This window comes from Micromys minutus (assembly GCF_963924665.1).
Source record: "Micromys minutus genome assembly, chromosome: 19".
Taxonomy (NCBI): Eukaryota; Metazoa; Chordata; class Mammalia; order Rodentia; family Muridae; genus Micromys; species Micromys minutus.
The window spans coordinates 46,954,808-46,981,040 of NC_137954.1; positions in this window are offsets into that span (position 1 = coordinate 46,954,808).

A 26,233-nucleotide genomic window follows, 5' to 3' on the forward strand; every position below is an offset into this window, starting at 1 on the left:
CAAGGGAAACACTACAGTTGTTTTTTTCATACCTTAAACATTACAAATTAGAAACATGTAGTTTGCTCATAATTAAGCTACTGCTAATCTTAATATATTGGTTAATTAACATTTTAGTAATGCACTGTTTGAGTATTGGTCACTTATAATGTTTCTTTCCATGGGTATAATTTTCAAGTAAATGATAAGGAAGAAAATATAATCTAGAGAACTAAAAAGACAAGTAACAATTCAGAAAAACCAAATAAAGCAAACAAATCAACCATGTTGACATAAAATCAGCCTTCAAAATGAAAGTTCATAGGAAAACACTGACATTTCAAGTATATGAAACAAAAATAAACCTATAAAATTTTCTATAGAAATATTAGGGTTAGGGATTGCAGTGCAGTTTGGAATCAGACTGATCTGACTGCTGTCTTTGTTCAGAGCCACAGGCAGATCAGAAACACTGCCATCAGGACTTGTGGCCTGCTCACAGAGGACTAAATACACAGAGGAGATGCAGGAGTGCTTTCTCTACTGAGCCCCCAGGTAAGCCCACACTCTCTCTCTCCGCTGATTTTCTGGGGAGAAACCTCCAGGAACTTTCAGGACACAGGTCTCATGCTATTGCTTGGGTCTGTGCCCTTCAGGCCTCTCTCTGCACCCAGAGCTGGAGTTACCTCATCACAATCTGAACTCACAGCCTGCCCATAGAGAACTGAGTACCAAGGACCAATATTCCTCTGGGGCCCACGGCCCATAGACACACAAGAATGACAAGCTCCATTCAGAGACAACAAGAACTTCTAATATCAAAAATAACTAGATTACAATAGGCAAGCACAAAAATATAAGCAACAGAACCAAGATAATCTGGCAACATCAGAACCCAACTCTCCCATCACAGCAAGCAGTGTATATACCCAACATACCAGAATAAGAAGATTTGGAGTTAAAATTGGACCTCACGCTGATGATAGAGGGCCTCAAGAAGCACATGAATAACTCCCTTAAAGAAATAGAGGAGAACACAAACAAACAGGTGAAGGACTTGAACAAAACCATCTAGGATTTAAAAATGGAAATGGAAACAATAAAGAAAACACAGAGACAAAACTAGAGATAGAAAACCTAGGAAAAAAGTCAGGAGTTATAGGTGCAAGCATCACCAAAAGAATACAAAAGATGGAAGAGATAATCTAAGGGGCAGAAGATAACATAAAAAGCATTGATATAACAATCGGAGAAAATGTAAAAATTAAAAAACTCCTAACACAAATTATCCAGGAATTCCAGGACACAAGGATAAGACCAAACCTAAGGATATAATAGGTGTAGAATAGAGCAAAGACTTTCAACAAAATTATAGAAGAAAACTTTCCTAACTTAAAGAAAGAAATAACCATGAACATATAGGAAACCTACAGAACTCCAAATAGACTGGACCAGAAATGAAATTTTTCTTGACACATAATAGTCAAAACACCAGATTTTCAAAACAAAGAAAGTACACTAAAACCAGTAAGAGAAAGTGGACAAGTATCATATAAAGGAAGGCCAATCAGAATTATACCATACTTCTCAACAGAAACTATGAATACAGACCTTAAGAAAAGACAAATGCCAGCCCAGGTTACTATATCCAGCAAAACTCTCAGTTAGTAAAGATAGAGACACCAAGATTTTCCAGAACAAGATCAAATATACACAATATATGTCCACAAATCCAGCCCTACAAAGGATAATAGATGAAAAACTCTAACACAAGGAGGAAAACTACAGCCTAGGAAAAGCAAATATATAATCCTCTTGCAACAAAACCAAAAGAAGTAAGTCACACAAATATAATTCTACCTCTAACAACAAAAATAACAGGAAAGAATAATCATTATTCCTTAATTTTTATTCACATCAATGTACTCAGTTCCCGAATAAAAAGATAGACTATCAGAGTGGCTATATAAATAGGACCCAACATTTTTCTGCATACAGGAAACTCATTTCAGCAACAAAGACAGGCACTACCTCAGACTAAAATGTTGGGAAAAAACTTTCTAAGCAAATGGTCCCAAAACACAAGCTGGAGTACCCATCCTAATGTTGAATAACTTTCAACCAAAAATTATCAAAAGAGAAGAGAAAGAACACATGTTACTCACCAAAGGTAAAAGCTATTAAGATGAACTCTCAATCCTGAACATCTATGCTCCAAATACAAGGACACCCACATTTGTAAAAGCAACTATACTAAAACTCAAAGCATTATTATACTGTACACGATAATAGAGGAAAACTTTAATACCCCATTCTCACCAATAGACAGATCATGGAAGCAGAGCCTGAATGGAGACACAGTGAAACTAGTAGAGGTTATTAACCAAACATATTTAACAGACAACTATAAAATATTTCATCCTATAACAAAGGAATATAACTTCTTCTCAGTGCCTTATGGTACATTCTCCAAAATTTATCATGTAGTCGGTCATAAAACAAGCCTCAACAAGTACATTGAATAATTCCATGGATCCTATCCGATCAACATGGACAAAGGGGCTGGTCTTCAATAATAACAAAAGCAACAAAATCTCACATAAACATGGAAACTGAACAATGCTCTACTCAATGATAGCTTGGTCAATGAAGAAATAAAGACATCAAAGACTTTTTAGAATTGACAAAAATGAAAGCATAACATACCAAAACTTATAGGACACATGAAAGCAGTGCTGAAGGTGAAACTTATAGTTCTGGGAGCCTCAAAAAAGAAAATGAAGAGAGCATATACTAATAGCTTGACAGCAAACCTAAAAGCTCTAGAACAAAAAGAAGCAGATACATGTAAGAGGAGTAGACAGCAGAAAATAATCAAACTCAGAGCTGAAATCAACCAAATAAAAATAAAAAAGCTTTATAAAGAATAAGCAAAAAACAGAAGCTGGTTCTTTGAGAAAATCAACAAGATTGATAAACCCTTAGCCAGAGTATTTGGAGGGCACAGAGAAATTATCCAAATTAACAAAATCATAAATGAAACGGGAGATATAACAACAGAAACTGAAAAAAATTAAAAAGTCATTAGATCTTACTACAAAAGCTTATACTCAAGAAAACTAGAAATTTTTGAGGAAATGAACAGGTTTCTAGACAAATATCAGGTGCCAAAGTTAAACCATCTAAACAACCTCATGACCCCTAAAGAAATCGAAGCAGTCACCAAAAGCCCCCCAATCAAATAAAGCCCGGTATCAGATGAGTTTAGTTCTGAATTCTTTCAGACTGTCATTTAAGACCTAATACCCACACTCTCCAAACTATTCCACAAAATAAAAACAATGGGGACACTACCCAACTCATTCTTTGAAGCCACAATTATACTCAATAATAAATTATACAAAAACCCTACAAAGAAAGAAAACTTCAGAACAATTTCCCGCATGAGCATTGATGCAAAAAATACTCAATAAAATTGTTGCAAAACAGATCTAAGAACACATCAAAATGGCCATTCACCATGTTCAACTAGGCTTCATTACAGAGATGTTAAGGATGGTTCAATATACAAAAATCTATCAATGTAATCTACTATATAGATAAACTCAAAGAAAAAACAAAAACAACATGATCATCTCTTTAGGTGTAGAGAAAGCATTTGAATAAATTCACCACTTCATGTTAAAAGTCTTGGAAAGATCAGGAATTTAAGGCTCATACTTTAGCAGAATAAGGGCAACATATGGCAAACCATTAGCCAACATCAAACTAAATGGTGAAAACATGAAGCAATCCCACTAAAATCAGGGAATAGACAAAGCTGCTCACTCTCTCCTAACCTATTTAATATTTTAGTACTAGCCAGAGCAATCAGGTAGCAAAAAGAGGTCAAAAAGATAAAAATTGGAAAAGAAAATGCCAAATATAAACTGTTTTCAGATAATATGTTAGTATACTTAAGTGACCCCAAAAATTTCACTAGAGAACTTCTACAGCTGATAACTTCCACAAAGTAACTGGCTATAAATTCAACTTGAATGTATCAGTACATTTCCTCTACTCAAAAGTTAAATGGGCAGAGAAAGAAATTAGACAATCAACACCTTTCACAATAGTCACAAAAAATATAAATATGTTGGTGATACCCTAACCAAGCAAGTGAACAGTCTTTACGACAAGAACTTCATGTCTCTGAAGAAGGAAGTTGAAGAAGAACTCAAAAGGTGGAAAGATCTCCTATTCTCATGGATTGGAAATATCAACATAGTAAAAATGGCCATCTTGCCTAAAGCAATCTACAGGTTCAATGCAGTCCCCATCAAAATTCCAACTCAATTCTTTATGGAGTTAGAAAGAGCAGTCTGTACATTCATTTAGAATTAAGAAAACAAAAACAAAAACAATAACAAGAAGAGCAAAAACTATTCTCAACAATAAAAAAACTTCCAGGGGAATCACCATCCCTAACCTCAAGCTGCAATACAGATCAATTGTGATAAAAACTGCATGGTACAGAGACAGACAGGAAGATAAATGAAGTAGAACTGAAGACCCAAAAATGAACCCACATACCTATGGTCACTTGATATTTGACAAAGGAGCTAAAAACATTCAATGGAAAAAGAACAGCATTTTCAATAAATGGTGCTGGTTCAACTGGCAGCCAGCATGCAGAAGAATGCAAGTTGATCACTTCTCTCCTGTTTGTACAATGTTCAAATCCAAGTGGATCAAAGACCTCCACATAAAACCAGGTACACTGTAACCAATAGAACACAAAGTGAGAAGAAGCTTAGAACACAAAGGCACAGGGGATAATTTTCTGAACTGAGCACTAAGATCAAGAATCAACAAATTTAATAAACCTCATGAAATTGCAAAGCTTCTGTTAGGTAAAGGACACTGTAAAAAAACAAAATGAAAACCAATAGATTGGGAAATGATCTTAACCATTCCTTCATCCGATATATACAAAAAACTCAAGAAGTTAGATTCTAGATATTCAAAGAATCTTATTTAAATATGGGTTACAGAGGTAGACAAAAAAATTTTCAACTGAGGAATATTAAATGGCTAAGAAGCACCTAAAGAAATGTTCAACATTCTTAGTCATCAGGGAAGTGCGAATCAAAACAACACTGAGATTTTACTTCATACCAGTTAGAATACCTAAAATCAGACATGATGCCAATAATGTGGGAAAAGCAGAATACTCTTTCACTGTTGGGGGGGTTATAAACTGGTACAACCACTCTGGAAATCAATCTGGTGGTTTCTCAGAAAATTGGACATAGTGCTACCTAAAGATCCAAATATAAGACTCCTGAGCTTATAGCCAAATGTAGCTCCAACATCTCACAAAGCCACATGTTCTACCATGTTCATAGAGCTGTATTTATAATATCCAGAAGATGGAAAAAAACTCAGATATCTTTCAACAGAGGAATGGATATAGAATTTGTGGTACATTTACACAATGGACTACTACTCAGTTATGAAAAATTACTTCACGAAATTCATAGGCAAATGGATGGAATTTGAAGCTATCATCCTGAGTGAGGTAACCCAGTCACAAAAAATTACTCATGGTATATACTCACTGATAATCTGATAACAAAAAGCTGGGAATTCCCAAAAAACAATTCATAGAAATTATGAAGTTTCAAGAGAAGTCAGGTTATAAGGTGGATGTGATTCTTCAGTCCTTTTTAGAAGAGAGAAACACTCATGGAAGGAAATAATGGAACAAATAGAGGAATAATAATTAGATAAAGATCATTCAAAGGCTGCCTCATCTGAGAATCCATCCCATATTCATCCACTAAACCCTTCACTATTACTGGTGCCAAGTAGTGCTTAGTGGCAGGATTCTGATATGGATTCCTCCTCAGAAGCTCTGCTAGAGCCATAGTGATACAGAGGAGGGTGCTTGCACCAATGAAAGGAGAGGACTGCTAAGGTGGGAGACGAAGGTAAGAGAGGGAGCACTTTCATGGAATCAAGGGGAGGTGGTGAGGGATGGGATTGGTGGAAAGGGGATAACACCTGAATGTAAATACAGAGAATATTAAAAAGAAGAAGAAAAGGAAGAAGAAGAGGAAGAAGAAGAAGAAGAAGAAGAAGAAGAAGAAGAAGAAGAAGAAGAAGAAGAAGAAGAAGAAGAAGAAGAAGAAGAAGAAGAAGAAGAAGAAGAAGAAGAAGAAGAAGAAGTTCAGAGACAACAATGGAGAAGAGACTGAGGGAAAGATTGAAAGTGATCCATCTCAATGGGAGGCTCTAAGGCTTGACAACTATTTTTGATGCTATTCTTACAGACAGGAGCTTAGCATGACTGTGCTCTGAAAGGTCCAACAAGCAGCTAACTGAGATAGATGCAGATACTTATACCCCACCATTGGAATGAAGTCTGGGACTCCTGTTTTTGAATTAGGGAAAGGCTGGAAGAAGCTGATGAGGAGGGTGATTCCATAAAAAGACCAGAAATCTCATCTGATCTTGACCACTGAGATTTCTCAGACACTGAGCCAACTACCAGAAAGCATACAGTACCTCTCACCTGGAGATCCACCCCAATGTAGTCACTGAGTTTAAGCACTATCACTTATGCTGGGAGGTGCTTGCTGGCAGGAACCAGTTAGGGGTGCCACCTCAGGGGCTCTGCCAGAATCATGCAGCTGAGCATGATTGAGACTAACAGACTGAGCACAGGGACCCCGGTGAGGGTGCTGGGGGAAAAAGAGTGGGGGAGCAGAATGGGTTATGGCCTCATGGGAAGAACAACATTGTTGACCAACCAAATTCTCCACAACTCCCATGGACTAGAACACCAACCATTGAGCACGCATTGAGAAGCCCATGGCTCCAGGTGCACATGCAGCAGAGGATATTCTCTGGCAGCAATGTGAGAAGAGGACTTTGGTTCAGTGAGGGCACATTTTCCCAATGTAGGGGAATATTAATGCATTGAGGTGGAGAGGGTGATTGGGACCTAGTGCAACTCTGTGAATAAAAGTAGAGGCAGAAGGGAGCAGGGTGGGAGAAGAGGATACCATTTCAAATGTAAATACAGAGAGTACCTAATTAAAAAACAAAACAAACAATCCCTCCCAGCCCCCAAAAAAGAAGAGTTCAAAGTCACCCTCTGGTCATTTAGAAAAATTTGCTTTACAGTCCTAAAAAGAAAAAAAAAAAAAAAGGATTTATTGCAAAGGAGAGTAGGCTCAAGAAAAGCAACCTACTATCTTAAGTTATACAGAAAACATTCATTTCCATATTTCTCTAAACCAGTCTGAAAAAAGAAAAATGTAACAAGACAAAGTTATTAGAGGATAGGAAAAGAGATGAGGAAAAAGCAGAGTGACTCTCTTATTATTTATGTTAATTAGTTACTTTTGTTAGCCCTGAGCCTCATTAGGTAGCCCCAGAGATCTCAGCTTCATTCCTTTAGAAAGTTTGCTGATTTACTGTAATATAGTGATATATCACCCCAGTTGCGAGTTTATTTTTAACCATGACAACTATATGCATGTATTGTTTATTTATTTTTTTTGTTTTTTTTATTTTATTATTATTTTTATTGGATATTCTCTGTATTTACATTTCAAATGTTATCCCCTTTCCCCCTCGCTTACTGCCCCTCCCACTCTCCTTGCTTCCATGAAGATGCTCCCACTCCCACACTCCCAGCCACCCACTCCCAACTCAGCATCTTGGCGTTCCCCTACAGTGTGAAAAGAGCTAATCATTTTGATAGGTCATTGGGCAATAAATGCCCAACTTCGTGCTGCCAACTTCAGCTGAAATCTTTTCAACACTGAACCATAATTCTAGATAAACTTCTACATACGGGTGAACCAAGAGCTATCATACTCTTCCCTTGGCCACCATATTTGTTGTAGATAGAACCACACAAGTCACATTGATGCAGGGGGAGGTTCAAAATGTCTTGTCACTCTGAGAAAGTGATACTGTTTAAAACCTGAAAACTAACATGCCGGGCTTCTGGCTTCAGCTGTTTACCAGCATCTTTTTCAGTCTTCCAAACTAATTAATGACATCCAGCAATCATGATGTGTATGTTTTTTTTTTTTTTTTTTTTTTTTTTGTCTTCAAAACAAGATTTATTTTTTTTAACATGAAAATACATGGAAAATACATTGGTCTCTTATCTGTTACAAATAAGACTCAAATTATTAATCATAACAAGAAGTGTTTCTTGAGATATTTTCATCTACACAAAAGACTAACAGCTTACTATTTTTTTTAAAGATTTTAAACATTTTTTGCTTAAAATTATACATTTTTGTCAGTACTGTTTTTTCAGACATTAAAATAAATTTTACATAAAACCATGTGAATATGTTTTTTAGTCAGTACTTGATTTTTTTTCAAGGGGTTGACAGTATGCATTGAAAACGTACTAGTTGCAATAAGCGTAAAGTACATGCAAAACAAAACGCAACATGGAAATAGTCAAAGTCTTCTTGTTTTGTGAATATATGTATAGTTTTTGTTTTCTTTATTTCTTGGACTTCATACAGTCTGAGAGTTGTTTCTGGGGGAGTGCAAGCCTCTGGGATTAGCATCGCAATGTCAGTGACTGCATATTATGTCTGTTCTTTTGTGACTGGGTTATCTCACTCAGGATGATCTTCTCTAGATGCAGCCATTTTCTTAAGAATTTGGTTAAGTCATTGTTTCTGGTGGCTGAGTAGTATTCCATTGTGTATATGTACCACAATTTTTGTATCCATTCGTCTTCTGAAGGACATCTGGGTTCCTTCCAGCTTCTGGCTATTATAAATAGAGCCGCTATGAACATTGTGGTGCATATATCTTTGTTGTGTATTAAAGTGTCTCTGGGGTATATGCCCAGAAGTGGAATAGCTGGGTCTTCAGGTAGTACTATATCCAATTTTCTGAGGTATCGCCAGACAGATTTCCAGAGTGGTTGTATTAGCTTGCAACCCCACCAACAGTGAAGAAGTGTTCCTATTTCTCCGCAGCCTCGAGAGCATCTGCTGTCATCTGAGTTTTGGATCTTGGCCAATCTGACTGGTGTGAGGTGGAATCTCAGGGTTGTTTTGATTTGCATTTCCCTGATGGCTAAGGATGTCGAGGACTTCCTCAGATGTTTCTCGGCCATTCGGTGTTCCTCAACTGAAAATGATTTGTTTAGCTCTGTACCCCATTTTTTAATAGGGTTATTTGATTCTCTGGTGTCTAGCTTTTTGAGTTCCTTGTACAACTTGGATATTAGGCCTCTATCTGATGTGGTGTTGGTAAAGATCTTTTCCCATTCTGTTGGTTGCCGTTTTGTTTTCTTGACGATGTCCTTAGCCTTACAGAAACTTTGCAATCTCATTAAGTCCCATTTGTTAATCTTTGACCTTAGAGCTTGAGCCATTGGTGTTTTGTTCAGGAAATTTTCTCCTGTGCCTATGTGTTCTAAGGTTTTCCCTACTTTCTCATCTAATAGTTCCAGTGTATCTGGTTTAATGTGGAGATCTTTAATCAACTTACACTTGAGCTTTGTACAAGGAGATAAGAACGGGTCTATTTTCATTCTTTTGCAAGTTGAGTGACAATTGGACCAGCACCATTTGTTGAATAGGCTGTCCTTTTTCCATTGAATGTTTACTGCTCCTTTGTCAAAAATCAGGTGACCATATACAAGAGGGCTCATTTCTGGATCTTCTATTCTATTCCATTGATCCACTTGCCTATTTCTGTACCAGTACCATGCAGTTTTCACCACAATTGCCTTGTAATATAGCTTGAGGTCAGGGATAGTGATTCCCGCAGATGTTTTTTTGTTGTTGAGGATGGATTTCGCTATTCTAGGTCTTTTGTTATTCCATATGAAATTGCACATTGATCTTTCCAATTCCATGAAGAACTGGGTTGGAATTTTGATGGGGATTGCATTGAATCTGTAGATTGCTTTTGGTAGGATGGCCATTTTTAAGATGTTGATCTTTCCAATCCATGAGCATGGGAGATCTTTCCATTTTCTGAGATCCTCCTCAATTTCTTTCTTTAGAGGTTTGAAGTTCTTGTCATACAGGTCCTTTACTTCCTTAGTTAGAGTCACACCAAGGTATTTCATAGTTTTTGTAACTATTGTGAGGGGTACCTTTTCCCTAATTTCTTTCTCCACATGTTTGTCCTTTGAGTATTGGAAGGCTACTGATTTGTTTGAGTTAATTTTGTATCCGGCCACTTTGCTGAACTTGTTTATCAGCTGTAGGAGTTCTCTGGTGGAATTTTTGGGGTCACTCAAGTACACTATCATGTCATCGGCAAAGAGTGATGTTTTTATCTCTTCCTTTCCGATTTGTATCCCCTTGATCTCCTTTTGCTGTCTAATTGCTCCAGCCAGGACTTCCAGTACTATGTTGAATAGGTAGGGAGAGAGTGGGCAGCCTTGTCGAGTCCCTGATTTTAGTGGGATTGCTTCAAGTTTCTCGCCATTAAGTTTGATGTTGGCTGTTGGTTTGCTGTATATTGCTTTTATTATGTTTAAATATGGGCCTTGGATTCCTGTTCTTTCCAGGACTTTTAAAATGAAGGGGTGTTGGATTTTGTCGAATGCTTTCTCAGCATCTAGTGAGATGACCATGTGATTTTGGTCTTTAAGTTTGTTTATATGGTGGATTACATTGATGGATTTCCTTATATTAAACCATCCCTGCATCCCAGGGATGAAGCCTACTTGGTCATGATGAATGATGGTTTTGATGTGTTCTTGGATTCGGTTTGCAAGGATTTTGTTGAGTAAATTTTGCATCAATGTTCATAAGTGAGATTGGTCTGAAGTTCTCTTTCCTTGTAGGGTCTTTGTGTGGCTTAGGTACGAGGGTTATTGTAGCCTCAAAAAATGAGTTGGGTAATATTCCATCTGATTCTATCTTTTGGAATAGCTTGGCGAATATTGGTGTTATAATCCCAATAAATGTCTGATAAAATTCTGCACTGAACCCGTCTGGACCTGGGCTTTTATTGGTTGGGAGGCTTTTGATGACTTCTTCTATTTCTTTAGGTGTTATAGGGTTATTTAGATGGTTTACTTGGTCCTGGTTCAACTTTGGGACCTTGTATCTGTCTAGGAATTCGTCCATTTACTCCAGATTTTCCAATTTTGTGGAGTATAAGTTTTTGTAGTAGGATCTGATGATTTCTTGAATTTCCTTAGTTTCAGTTGTTATGTCACCACTTTCCTTTCTGATTTTGTTAATTTGGATACTCTCTCTTTGCCCTTTAGTTAGTCTGACTAGGGGTTTATCAATCTTGTTGATTTTCTCAAAGAACCAACTCTTTGTTTTGTTGATTTTTTCAATGGTTTTTTTGTTTCTATTTGGTCTATTTCTGCCCTAATTTTGATTATTTCTTGCTGTCTACTCTTTTTGGGTATATCTGCTTCCTTTTGTTCTAGTGCTTTTAGCTGTGCTGTCAGGTTGCTGATGTTAGCTCTCTCCAGTTTCTTCTTGGAAGCACTTAGGGCAATGAGTTTTCCTCTCAATACTGCTTTCATTGCATCCCATAGGTTTGGGTATGTTGTGTTTTCGTTTTCATTGAATTCTAGAAAATCCTTAATTTCTTTCTTTATTTCTTCTTTGACCCTGCTATCCTTTAACAGAGTGTTGTTTAGTTTCCATGTGTATGTGGGCATTTTGTTGTCTTTGTTGTTGTTAAAGACCAGCCGTAGACCATGGTGATCTGAGAGGATGCATGGGAGTATTTCAATCTTCTTATATCGATGAAGGCTCGTTCTGTGTCCAATTATGTGGTCAATTTTCGAGAAGGTGCCATGGGGTGGTGAGAAGAAGGTGTATTCTTTTACTTTAGGATAGTATGTTCTGTATATATCTATTAATTTTAGTTGGTTCAAAGTCCCTGCTAGTTTTGCAGTGTCCTTGTTCAGTTTCTGTTTCCCTGATCTGTCCATTGGTGAGAGTGGGGTGTTAAAGTCTCCCACTATTATTGTGTGGGGTGAAATGTATTTTTTGAGCTTTAGTAGAGTTTCTTTTATGCATGTGGGTGATTTTTTATTTGGAGCATATATGTTAAGGATTGAGAGTTCCTACTGACAGATTTCCCCGGTAATGAGTAAAAAGTGTCCTTCTTTATCTTTTTTGATAACTTTTGGTTGGAAATTCACTTTATTCGATATTAGAATAGCCACTCCAGCTTGTTTCTTGGAGCTGTTTGCTTGGAAGTTTTTTTCCCACCCTTTTACTCTGAGATAGTGTCTGTCTCTGTCTCTGAGATGAGTTTCCTGTATGCAGCAAAAGGCTGGATTTTGTTTATGTATCCAGTCTGATAGTCTATGTCTCTTTATTGGGTAGTTGATACCATTTATGTTAATAGATATCAAGGAATAATTGTTTCTGTTTCCTGCCATTTTTGCTTTTTTGGGTTGAGTTGTGTCTGTGTTTTTTTCTTCTTTTAGTTTTCTTGTTTAGGAGTTTTCTTGTTTTTACTAGGCTGTATTTTCCCTCCTTGTATTGGGTTTTCCACCTATAATTCGTTGTAGTGCTGGGTTTGTGGTCAGATATTGTGTGAATTTTGATTTGTCTTGAAATATCTTTGTCTCTCTATCGATGGTGATTGATAGTTTTGCTGGGTATAGCAGCTTGGGCTGGCACTTATGCTGTCTTAAGGAGTGCATGATGTCTGTCCAGGCTCTTCTAGCTTTCATAGTCTCTGTTGAGAAATCGGGTGTGAATCTGATTGGTCTGCCTTTATATGTTACCTGACCTTTTTCCCTTACTGCTTTTAGTATTCTTTCTTTACTTTGGGCACTTGATGTTTTTACTATTATGTGTCAGGAGGTATTTCTTTTCTGGTCCAACCTATTTGGAGTTCTGAAGGCTCCTTTTATGCTCGTGGTCATCTCATTCTTGAGGGTAGGGAAGTTTTCTTCTATGATTTTGTTGAAGATATTTACTGTGCCTCTTAGTTGATACTCTTCTCCCTCTTCTATTCCTATTATCCTTAGGTTCGGTCTTCTTATTGTGTCTTGGATTTCCTGGACATTTTGGGTTAGGAGCTTTTTGTTTTTTGCTTCTTCTCTGGCTGTTTTGTCTATGTTTGCAATGTTGTCTTCTGCCCCCGAGATTCTCTCCTCGATCTCTTGTAATCTATTGGAAATGCTTGCTTCTGTGACTCCTGATTTCTTTTTTTGGTGTTCTGACTCTAGGGTTATCTCTTTTAGCGCTTTCTTTATTGTGTCAATTTCTGTTTTAATTTCCCTCTTCCATTCCTTTATTTCTTTGGTTCTGTTTTCATCTCGTTCTTTGAGTTCTTTGAGTGTTTTTCTTGTTTCTTCTTTAAAAGCTTCTGAATCTTTTTGCTTTTCCTCCCTCTCTTGTTTAAGTAACTCTATCAGCGTCTTGAGGCATGATTTCAGGTCTGTGTCTTCTTTCTCTGGAGTGTTTGGAATTCCGATGTTTGCTACTATCGGAGAGCTGGGTTCTGGTGTTGCTAGATTGTCTTGGTTTCCTTGGGATATACTCTTTCTCTTTCCTCTTGCCATTTTGTTGTTAGTGATATGTTCTTGCATTTCCCTTGTATCTGGTCTGTGTCCCTGGTACAGTTTCCGTGTGCACTCTGCAGAGATCTCTCTACTCCCTGGCAGCCCAGGTTCCGGGTGGCAGCTGGGCCAGGCTCTGCTCTGCGTCCTGAAGTCGTCTCCGGGTGGGAACAGAAGTTCCTAAGATCTGTTCCAGGTCGCAGTTTCTCAGCCTGTATGAGCCGCCTTTCCGGCTGGCAGTTGGGCCAGGCTCCGCTCTGTCTGAATTCATTTTCTTAATTCATTATGATCACTATATCTCTAGATTAAATAATAATTTGTCCTCCCTTTGATTACAAAAAAACCCTTGTCTATCTCCAGGGTTTTAAATTAGTTCAATTTTAATTCATTCCCCAAACTATTTTCTTATTAATATTCATAAAACTATTAGAATGTTTTTTGCTTATTTTCTGTGCTACTATCATCATTTAATAACCCAAATTTTCTCTAGAATGCAACTGATTTGTATGACTATGTAATACAGAAATGATTCATGTCACACAGTTACCATAAACATATAATATAGGGAGGCATATTTCTCAACTTTTTGGAGTGACCATTTTACCTCTCTAGAGTATTATTTCATAAAATTTTACCCATTTCAAGGGAAAATCATACTGGATTTTGCACTTATATATTTTATCCTATGTTTAACATACTTGAAGGTAAAACAAATGTTTCTGAATGTTTAATGAGAAGACATAAAGCAGAGGTTATCACTTTTTTTGAACCATTTCAGAATATTAAACACATAGTCTTTATCATATTCTCTTTTTGTACTTCTAAATTAAAGTTTCTATAAGCTCAGTATGAAGAGTTGACAGATTTTTTTCTTTCTTTCTCCCCTCTCTGTTTCTTTCTTTTATTCTTTTTTATCTCTATATTCAGATTGTACCATCTCCCTCCTATCCTCCCAGCCCCACCCTCACAAAACCCCTTTGCCATGATCCAATCCCCTTTTCTGAGAAGGGGAAACTCCCCATTGTTACCATCTGACTTGGCCCTAAGAACACCCTTTCCTAGTGAAATAAGGCAAGGCAATGGAACCTGAAGCAAGGCATCAAGTGGAAAGCAATGGAGTTCCCTCTGTTCCAATTATTGGGGGATCCACAGGAAGAGCAAACTGCACATCTGTTACAAACGCATAAGGCTAGCTATCTGGTTGATGTTCCAGCCTCAATGAGCCCATATGGCCTATGTTAGTTGACAGTATATCTTCTTAAGGTGTCTTTAACCCTATTGGCTCTGTCAGTTCTTTCCCCAATTCTTTCAAAAGACTCCATGAGCTATGCCTAATGTTTGGCTTTTGTTCTCTTCTTCATTTTCCTTGAGCTGCTCAATCAAACTTCTCACAAGACAGTTATAACAGTCTCCTGGCAACAAGAATAGTAAAGTATCGTTAATAGAGGAGTTAGCTCTCTCCCATGGGATGAGTCTCAAGTTAGGTCACTCATTCGTTGGCCATACCACCAATCACTGACACATCTTTAACTATTCACATTTTTAAGCAAGACAAAATTTAGTTTGAAAGTTTTGTGGGTGGGTTGGTGGCCAGCCTTGTTATAACTGGTAGTCAGTTCAGTGTCAATATGTCACATTGCTAGGAGTCACAGCTAGGGGAACCCCCAGAGACGTCTGGAACACACATCCATCCACCAACTTCCATTCTGAAATGGACAAGGAGCACTTAGAAAATATTATCAAAAAATATAATTCAAAATGGTTCTGAGATTACATCTCATGCCCATCAATATAGCGAAGATGAAAAGCTCAATGGTAGCACATGATGACACAGGACAGCAAACCACACCAAAACCTTTGTCCTACTATGTGTTCTGCCTATGAGATTGGCAGGGATAATGATAGAACAGAGATTGAGGGAATATGGCTGACCAATGACTTGCTGAAATTGATCTTTTAACTTTCGTTGGTTTTGTTGAGTCACAGAAAAAGGGGAAGCTTTTGCTGATTTATATTTTAAATGAACTGTCATTTCTTCAAACAAAGAGTGCCTCCAGGCTTTGTAGTTGACCTTGTTGCTGGGCATGACCCCTCCCCCCCCAAAAAAAAAGAAAAAGAAAAAAAATGTGTTAGTGGCTCAAATCCAAAGATAAGTTGTAGGCTACAATCATATTATAATGTGATGTATCCATGGAACAAAGCTTTAATATTTTTCACTATAAATTTTTCCTGATGTTTACAAGACAGTTGTTTACTAGGAAACTTCTTGTCTTGTTTTACTTCCTCTACTCTCTATATATTTTCAGAGCCATACAAACAAAAGAAGTAAAATATGTTTTTTTAAAATAAGTGGTTGCTTTTTTCATCAAAATTGCTGTGTTTTGTAAGTAGTTTGAGAGTTTTATTCATACAATGAGACATGGAGAGTGAGGTGGGAAAAGAATAAGACCTAAAATGATGTGAATTTTCATAAGAAAAACTATAAATTGGAAGTCAAGTCTACATGCTATTACGTATGCTATGCTATTAGATGCCCCTTTGTAACCTGACTTTGAATACTATAGTCTAATAATAGACACAGAAGAGATTGTAATGAATTCATGTAATGTATATTCCTGATGAATGACAGGGCATGTAACATTAGTGTGAGCATATGTATGAACATTTACACATACAGATTTTGTATATTGCATGTAATAAGCAGACTATCTAATAAGACATCCTAATTCTCTGATAAGATGAAGTTAAATGGAAGGAAAAATATTGTATGCAGTGCTAACAAGTAAATGTGTATATTTCAGTTACACATATTTCATGTAGGACTTTCAGCTAGCATCAGCAATAGTGCTTGGGTTTGGTGGCAACATAGGGGGTGGATCCCCAGGTGAGGCAGGCGATCTCTGGATGACCTTTTCTTGAATCCCTGCTCCTCTATTTGTTCCTGTATTTCTTCCCATGAGTTATTGGCAGAAGCCTGATATGGATGCCTCCTCAGAGGCTCTGCCAGAGTCATACAAGTACAGGTGAGAATGCTTGCAGCTAACCATCAGACTGAACTTTGAGACCCCAATAAAAGAGTTAGAGAAAGGACTGAAAGAACTGAAAGGGTCTGTAAACCCATGGGAAAAAAACATTATCAACTATTCAAAACTTCCAGAACTCCCAGGGACTAAAACATCAACCAATGAGCACACATGAAGAATACTAATTTTTAATCACAAAGCCATATATCGGGCATTATGAATTAATATTTATAACCTTACAAACAAGAATTATATTTTACTTTACACATATATCTAACATATGAATTCTTTTATTTAATATACATTTCTGGATTATAATCAAAGTTATAAAACAGGACAAAGTTTCAAAGGTAAATAATCAACAAGTTATAAATGTAAAAATAAAAGAATCAAGTAACCTTCTCTTATTAAAGATCCAAGGAAGACTTCATGGAGCTAGAAGAGTTGTAAGTGGTTGTGAAATATAAGTTTTATTTTAACAAGATAAAAGTGATGGTCTTGTGAGGGAAATACTTGAACAATATTTATCTCTTTGAATATCAGAGATAAACAATTAATATTTATAGTACTACTAAATTTGCCCAACAGTGTGAAATAAACCTAAACATTAAAATAAGAAAGAGCAAATATTTTATGATGGAACAAGTTTACATATGAAATAATGTGAAAAACTTGTAATTACATATATATAGGCTAACATATATGATATAAATGTGATATATAATATGCGATATGTAATATGTGAAATGTGATACGGTATATGTTATATATTATATATTATGTTATATGTTTCATGTAAAATGTCATATATTTTATGTTTATATATTATAGGTTATAGATTATATGTTATGTACTATATTCTATATTCTATATTGTAAATTCTATATACTATAAAGTTCATATTCTATACTCTATACTCTATACTCTATATTCTATATTCTATATTCTATATTCTAATTTCTATATTCTATATTCTACATTCTATATTCTATATTCTATACTCTATATTCTATATTCAATATAATATATTCTAAATTCTATATTCTATATCCTATATTCTATATTCTATATTCTATATTCTATATTCTAATTTCTAAATTCTATATTCTAAATTCTATATTTTATACCCTATACTCTATATTCTATATTCTACATTCAATATTCTATATTCTATATTCAATATTCTATAATCTAAATTCAATATTCAAATACTAAATTCTGTATTCTATATTAAAACTCAATGTTCTATATTCTATATTCTATATTCTAATTTCTAAATTCTAAATTCTAAATTCTAAATTCTATATTCTATATTCTATATTCTATATTCTATATTCTATATTCTATTTTCTTTTATATTCTATTGTATATTCTATATTCTATATTCTTCTATATTCTATTCTATATTCTGTATTCTATTCTATATTCTATATTCTATATTCTGTATTCTATATTCTATATTCTATATTCTATATTCTATATTCTATATTCTATATTCTATATTCTATATTCTATATTCTATATTTATATTCTTTTTTTGTTTATTTGTTTTTTTTTTGTTTTTGTTTTTTTAAGGTTATTGATTTGGACCTAGACATTTATTTTCTTTAGTGACACATCCTATGCATTACAAGTTGGCTTTGAATTTTCCATATAGTCAAAAATGCTCTTGAATCTTTCTTTTTTCTTTTTTTTTAAACGACTTTATTTTGCAAAACAAAGATAAATGTAAAGATTTTAAACATTTTTTTGCTTAAAATTATACATTTTTTTCAGTACTGTTTTTTCAGACATTAAAATAAATTTTACATAAAACCATGTGAATATGTTTTTTAGTCAGTACTTGATTTTTTTCAAGGGCTTGACAGTACGCATTGAAAACGTACTAGTTGCAATAAGCGTAAAGTACATGCAAAAAAAAACGCAACATGGAAATAGTCAAAGTCTTCTTGTTTTGTGAAATCCAGATGTCCTTCAGAAGATGAATGGATACAAAAATTGTGGTACATATACACAATGGAATACTACTCAGCCACCAGAAACAATGACTTAACCAAATTCTTAAGAAAATGGCTGCATCTAGAGAATATCATCCTGAGTGTGATAACCCAGTCACAAAAGAACAGACATAATATGCAGTCACTGATAGTGGGATGCTAACCCCAGAGGCTTGCACTCCCCCAGAAAAAACTCACAGACTGTATGAAGTCCAAGAAATAAAGAAAACAAAAAAATATACATATATTTACAAAACAAGAAGACTTTGACTATTTCTATGTTGCGTTTTGTTTTGCATGTACTTTACGCTTATTGTAACTATTAGGTTTTCAATGCATACTGTCAAGCCCTTTAAAAATATCAAGTACTGGCTAAAAAAAATATAATCACATGGTTTTATGTAAATATTATTCTAATGTCTGAAAAAACAGTACTGACAAAAATGTATAATTTTAAGCAAAAAATATTTAAAGTCTGTACATTTATCTTTGTTTTGTAAAATAAAGTCGTTTAAAAAAAGTTTTATATTCTATATTCTGAATTCTAAAATCTATATTCTATATTCTATATTCTATATTCTATACCTTATATCCTATATTCTATGTTCTATATTCTATATTCTCTCTTCTATATTCTAAATTCTATATTCTATATTTTATATTCTAAATTCTAAATTAAAACTTCTACATTCTAAATTATATATTCTAAATTCTAAATTCTATATTCTATATTCTATATTCCTTAACCTATATTCTGTATTCTATATTCCATAAACTATAGTTTATACTCTAAAATCTACATTCTATATTCCTTATTCTAAATTCTATATTGTATACTCTATATTCTATATACTATATTTTAAATTTTAAATTCTATATTCTCTATTCTAAGTTCTAAGTAGTAAGTTCTATATTCTATATTCTGAATTATAATTCTATTTTATATATTTTATATTCTTTATTTTATATCCTATATTCAATATTCTATATTCTAAATTCTAAATTCTATATTCTCTGTACTAATTTCTAAGTTCTATATTCTATATACTGAATTCTAAATTCTATATTCTATATTATATATTCTACGTTTTATATTTTATATTCTATATTCTATACTCTATATTCTAAATTCTATACTCTATATTCTAAATTCTGTATTCTATATTCTAAATTCTATAATCCATAAATGTATTCTAAAATCTAAATTCTGTATTCTATATTCTATATTCTATATTCAATATTGTATATATTGTATTCTATATTCTATATTCTAAATTCTATATTCTATATTCTAAATTCTAAATCCTATATTTTATATTTTATATTCTATGTTTTAAATTCTATGTTACTAATTCTAAATTCTATATTCTTTATTCTATAAGCAATATTCTAATTTCTAAATTCTATTTTATATATTCTAAATTCTAAGTACTATATTCTATATTCTTAATTCTATATTCTATATTCTACATTCTAAATTCAATATTCTGTATTCTATATGCTATATTTTACATTCTAAATTCTATAATCTATATTTTATATTCTAAATTCTAAATTCTATATTGTATATACTATATACTTTATTCTATATTCTAAATTCTAACTACTATTTTCTATATTCTTAATTCTATATTCCATATTCTATATTCTAAATCTAAATTCTGTATTCTATAATCTATCTTCTATCTTCTATATTCTATATTCTATATTCTATATTCTATATTCCATATTCCATATTCTATATTCTATAGTCCATATTCTATATTCTATATTCCATATTCAATATAATATATTCTATTTTCTATATCCTGTATTCTATATTCTATAATCTATATTCTATAGTCCATATTCCATATTCCATATTCTATATTCTATATTCCATATTCCATATTCCAAATTCTATATTCTATATTCGATATTCTATATTCTATGTTTTAAATTCTATATTCTAAATTCTAAATTTTATATTCTATATTTTATATTCTCTATACAATATCTATATTTTGTACTGTATATTCTATATTACATATTCAATAATCTATATTCTATATCTAAATTCTATGTTCTATATTTAATATTTTATATTCTATATTCAAAATTATATATTCTAAATACTTAATTCAATATTCTATATTCCATATTCAGTATTTCATATTCCATATTCCATATTCTATATTCCATATTCTATATTCTATATCCCATATTCTATATTCTATATTCTAAATCTTATGTTTTAAATTCTAAATTCTTATTCTACATTCTAAATTCTATATTCTATATTCTATATTCTGTATTCTATATTCTATATTCTATATTCTATATTTTATATTCTATATTCTATATTCTATATTCTATATTTTATAATCTAAATTCTATATTCTAAATTCTATATTCTATATTCTAAATGCTATATTCTATATTCTATATCCTGCCTTGCCCTGCCCCGCCCTGTCTGATCCAGCGCCCAGGAATAGAACTTTGGAACTTCTGTTCCCACCCGGAGACTCTGAGGCATAGAACAGGGCACGACCCATCTGCCACCTGGACCAGTGGAGATCCAGGGACACAGACCAGATACTAGGGAAAGGCAAGAACATATCACTGACAACAAAATGGCAAGAGGAAAGCGAAAGAGTATATCCCAAGGAAACCAAGACAACCTGGCAACACCAGAACCCAGCTCTCCCATAACAGAAAACATAGGAATTCCAAACACTCCAGAAAAGGAAGAAACAGACGGGAAATCATACCTCAAGTTGCTGATAGAGATACTAAAACAAGATCGGGAGGAAAAGCAAAAAGATTCAGAAGCGTTAAAAGAGGAAATAAGAAAAACACTCAAAGAACTCAAAGAACTAAAATCTAAACTCAATAATTTATATTCTAAATTCTATAATCTACATTCTAAATACTATATTCTAAATTCTAATTCTATATTTTATATTCTCTATTCTATAATCTACAGTCTATATTTTAAATTCTATATTCTATATTCTAAATGCTATATTCTATATTCTATAATCTAAATTCTATTTTCTATATTCTATATTCGAAATTCCAAATTCTATATTCTCTGTTCTAAGTTCTAAGTTCTAAGTTCTAAGTTCTATATTCTATATTCTGAATTCTAAATTCTATATTCTAAATTCTATATTCTATATTCTATATTCTATATTCTATATTCTATATTCTATATTCTATATTCTATATTCTATATTCTATATTCTATATTCTATATTCTATATTCTATATTCTATATTCTATATTCTATATTCCATATTCTATATTCTATATTCCATATCCCATGTTTTATATTCTATATTCTATAATAAATATTCTATATTCTATGTTCTAAGTTCTAAGTTCTATATTCTATCATCTGAATTCTAAGTTCTTTATTCTATATTTTATATTCTATATTTTATATCATGTATTCTATATTCTATATTCTATATTTTATTTTTCATATTCCATACTCTATATTCTGTATTCCATATTCCATATTCCATATTCCATATTCCATATTCTATATTCCATATTTTATATTCTATATTCTAAATCTAAATTCTATATCCTATATTCTATATTACATATTTCATAATCTATATTCTAAAATTAAATTCTATATTCTATATTTAATTTTTTATATTCTATATTCAAAATTTTATATTTTAAATACTTATTCCTATATTCTATATTCCACATTATATATTCTATATTTAGTATTCTATATTCTATATTCTATATTCTATATTCCATATTCCATATTCCATATTCTATATTCTATATCCTACATCCTACATTCTATATTCTATATTCTGTATTCTTTATTCTTATTTAACAACTTCATTTTACAAAACTTAGATAAATGGATAGATTTTAAGCATTTTTTGCATAAAATTATACAATACATTTTTGTCAGTAATATTTTTTAAAGGTTTGATTGTGTGATAAAGATCCCACCAGTAACAATGAGCATAAAGTACATTTAAAACAAGATGCAACCTGGAAAAAGTAAAAGTTTTCTCGCCATGTGAACATGTTTTTTTTTTTTTTTTTTTTTTTTACAATGAGCAGACAGTACATGTAATACATAATTCTATATTCTACATTCATTATTCTAAATACTAAATTCTATATTCTACATTCTATATTCTATATTCTATACTCTACATTCTATATTCCATATTATATATTCTATATACTATATTCTAAATCCTATGTTCGAAATTCTCAATTCTATATTCTATATTCTACATCCTAAATTCTATATTCTAAATTCTATATTATAAATCTAAATCCTATATTCTATATGCTATATTCTAAATACTAAAATCTAAAATCTGTATTAAATATTCTATATTTTATATCCTATTTCCTATTTCCTATATTCTATATTCTATATTCTAAATTCTTTACTCTATATTTTAAATGCTAAATTCTTAATTCTAAATTCTACATTCTAAATTCTAATTCTACATTTTAAATTCTATATTCTATCTTCTATATTCTATATTCTTTATTCTCTATTCTATCTTCTATATTCTATGTTCTGCATTTTATATTCTAAATTCTATATTTTATATTCTAAATCCTATATTCTATATTCTATTTTCCACATTCTATATTCTATATTCTACTTCTATATTCTATATTCTATATTCTATATTCTATATTCTATATTCTATATTCTATATTCTAAATTCTAAATTCTATATTCTATATTCTATATTCTATATTTTATATTCTATATTCTATATTCTATATTCTATATTCTATATTCTATATTCTATATTCTATATTCTATATTCTATATTCTATATTCTAAATTCTAAACTCTATATTCTATATTCTAAATTCTATATTCTAAATTCTAAATACTATATTCTAAATTCTAAATCTATATTTTATATTCTACATTCTATATTCTAAATTTTATATTGTATATTCTAAATGCTATACTCCATATTCTACATTCTATATTCTATATTCTGTATTCTATATTCTATATTCTATTTTCTATAATCTATATTTGAAATACTAAATTCTATATTTCTTGTTCTAAGTTCTAAGTTCTATATCCTATATTCTGAATTCCAAATTCTATATTCTATATTCTATATCCTATATTTTATATGCTATGTTTTATATTCTATATTCTCTATTCTATATTCTAAATTCTATATTCTATATTTTATATTCTATATTCTACGTTCTAAATTCTATTTTACTAATTCTAAATTCTATATTCTTTATTCTAAATTTTAAGTACTATATTATATATTCTTAATTCTATATTCTATATTCTATATTCTACATTCTAAATTCAATATTCTGTATTCTATGCTATAGTTTACATTCTAAATTCTATAATCTATATTCTAAATTCTAAATTCTCTATAATATATTCTAAACTTTTTGTTCTATATTTGATATTCTCTATTCTGTATTCTAAATTCTAAAATCTAAGTTCTATATTCTAAATTCTATATTCTATAATCTATACTTTTTATTTTATATTCTATATTCTATATCATGTATTATAAATTCTAAATTCTATAATCTATAGTCTACATTTTAAATTCTATATTCTATATTCTAAAATCTACATTGTATATGCTATATAATTATTTCTAAAAACTAAATTCTCTATTCTATATTTCATATTCTATATTCTAAATCTAAATTATATATTCTATACTCCATATTCTATATTCTATATTCTATATTTTATATTCTATTTTCCATATTTTAAATTCTATATTTCATATTCAATATTTTTTATTCTATATTCTATAATCTATGTTCTATAGTCTATATTCTATATTTCATATTCCATATTCTATATATATTCCATATTTGATATTCCATATTCCGTATTCTATATTTTGTATTCTAAATTCTATATTCTATATTCTATTTTCTAATTTCTATATTCTAAATTCTAAATTCTAAATTCTATATTCTATATTTTATATTCTATATTCTGTTTTTTAACGACTTTATTTTGCAAAACAAAGATAAATGTACAGATTATAAACATTTTTTGCTTAAAATTATACATTTTTGTCAGTACTGTTTTTTCAGACATTAAAATAAATTTTACATAAAACCATGTGAATATATTTTTTAGTTAGTACTTGATTTTTTTTCAAGGGCTTGACAGTATGCATTGAAAACCTACTAGTTACAATAAGCGTAAAGTACATGTAAAAGAAAACGCAACATGGAAATAGTCAAAGTCTTCTTGTTTTGTGAATATATGTATATTTTTTGTTTTCTTTATTTCTTGGACTTCATACAGTCTGTGAGTTGTTTCTGGGGGAGTGCAAGCCTCTGGAGTTAGCATCCCACTATCAGTGACTGCATATTATGTCTGTTCTTTTGTGACTGGGTTATCTCACTCAGGATGATCTTCTCTAGATGCAGCCATTTTCTTAAGAATTTGGTTAAGTCATTGTTTCTGGTGGCTGAGTAGTATTCCATTGTGTATATGTACCACAATTTTTGTATCCATTCGTCTTCTGAAGGACATCTGGGATCCTTCCAGCTTCTGGCTATTATAAATAGAGTCGCTATGAACATTGTGGTGCATATATCTTTGTTGTGTATTAAAGTGTCTCTGGGGTATATGCCCAGAAGTGGAATAGCTGGGTCTTCAGGTAGTACTATATCCAATTTTCTATATTCTAAATCTAGTTTCTATATTTTAATTCTATATTACATATTCCATAATCTATATTTTAAATCTACATTCTATATTCTTTATTTAATTTTTTATATTCTATATTCTAAATTCTATATTCTAAATACTCAATTCTATATTCTATATTCCACATTCTATATTCTATATTTAGTATTCTATATTCTATATTTTATATTCTAAATTCTATATTCTATATTCTATATTCTATATTCTATATTCTGTATGCTATATTTTAAATTCTAAATTCTATATTCCATATTCAATATTCTAAATTCTAAATTCTATATTCTATATTCTAAACTATGTTCTATATTCTATATTCTATATTCTGTATTCTATATTCTAAATTCTAAAAGCATATTCTAATTTTTAATTCTATATTCTGTATTCTAAATTCTAAATTCTATATTCTATATTTCATATTCTCTATTCTAAATTTTATATTCTAAATTCTATATTCTATATACTATATTGTAAATTCTATATTCTATATTCTAAATTCTATATTATATATTCTAAATTCTAAATTATATATTCTCTGTTCTAAGTTCTAAGTTCTATATTCTATATTCTGAATTCTAAATTCTAAATTCTATATTCTTTATTCTAACTTCTATATTCTGAATTCTATATCTATATCATATATTCAAAATCTATATTCTGTATTCTATATTCTATATTTTATATGTTATATTCTATATTCAATTTTCTATATCCTCAATTTTATATTTTAAACTCTAAATTCTCTATTATATATTCTATATTCTAAATTCTATATTTTATATACTATATTCTACATTCTATATTCTAAATTCGAAATTCTATATTCTATATTCAAAATTCTATATTGTATATCCTATATTCTTAATTTTATATCCTATATCCTATATTCTATATTCTAAATTCTATATTCTAAATTATATATCTTATATTTTATATTCTATATTCCAAATTTTATATTCCATATTCTATATTCTATATTCTATATTCTATA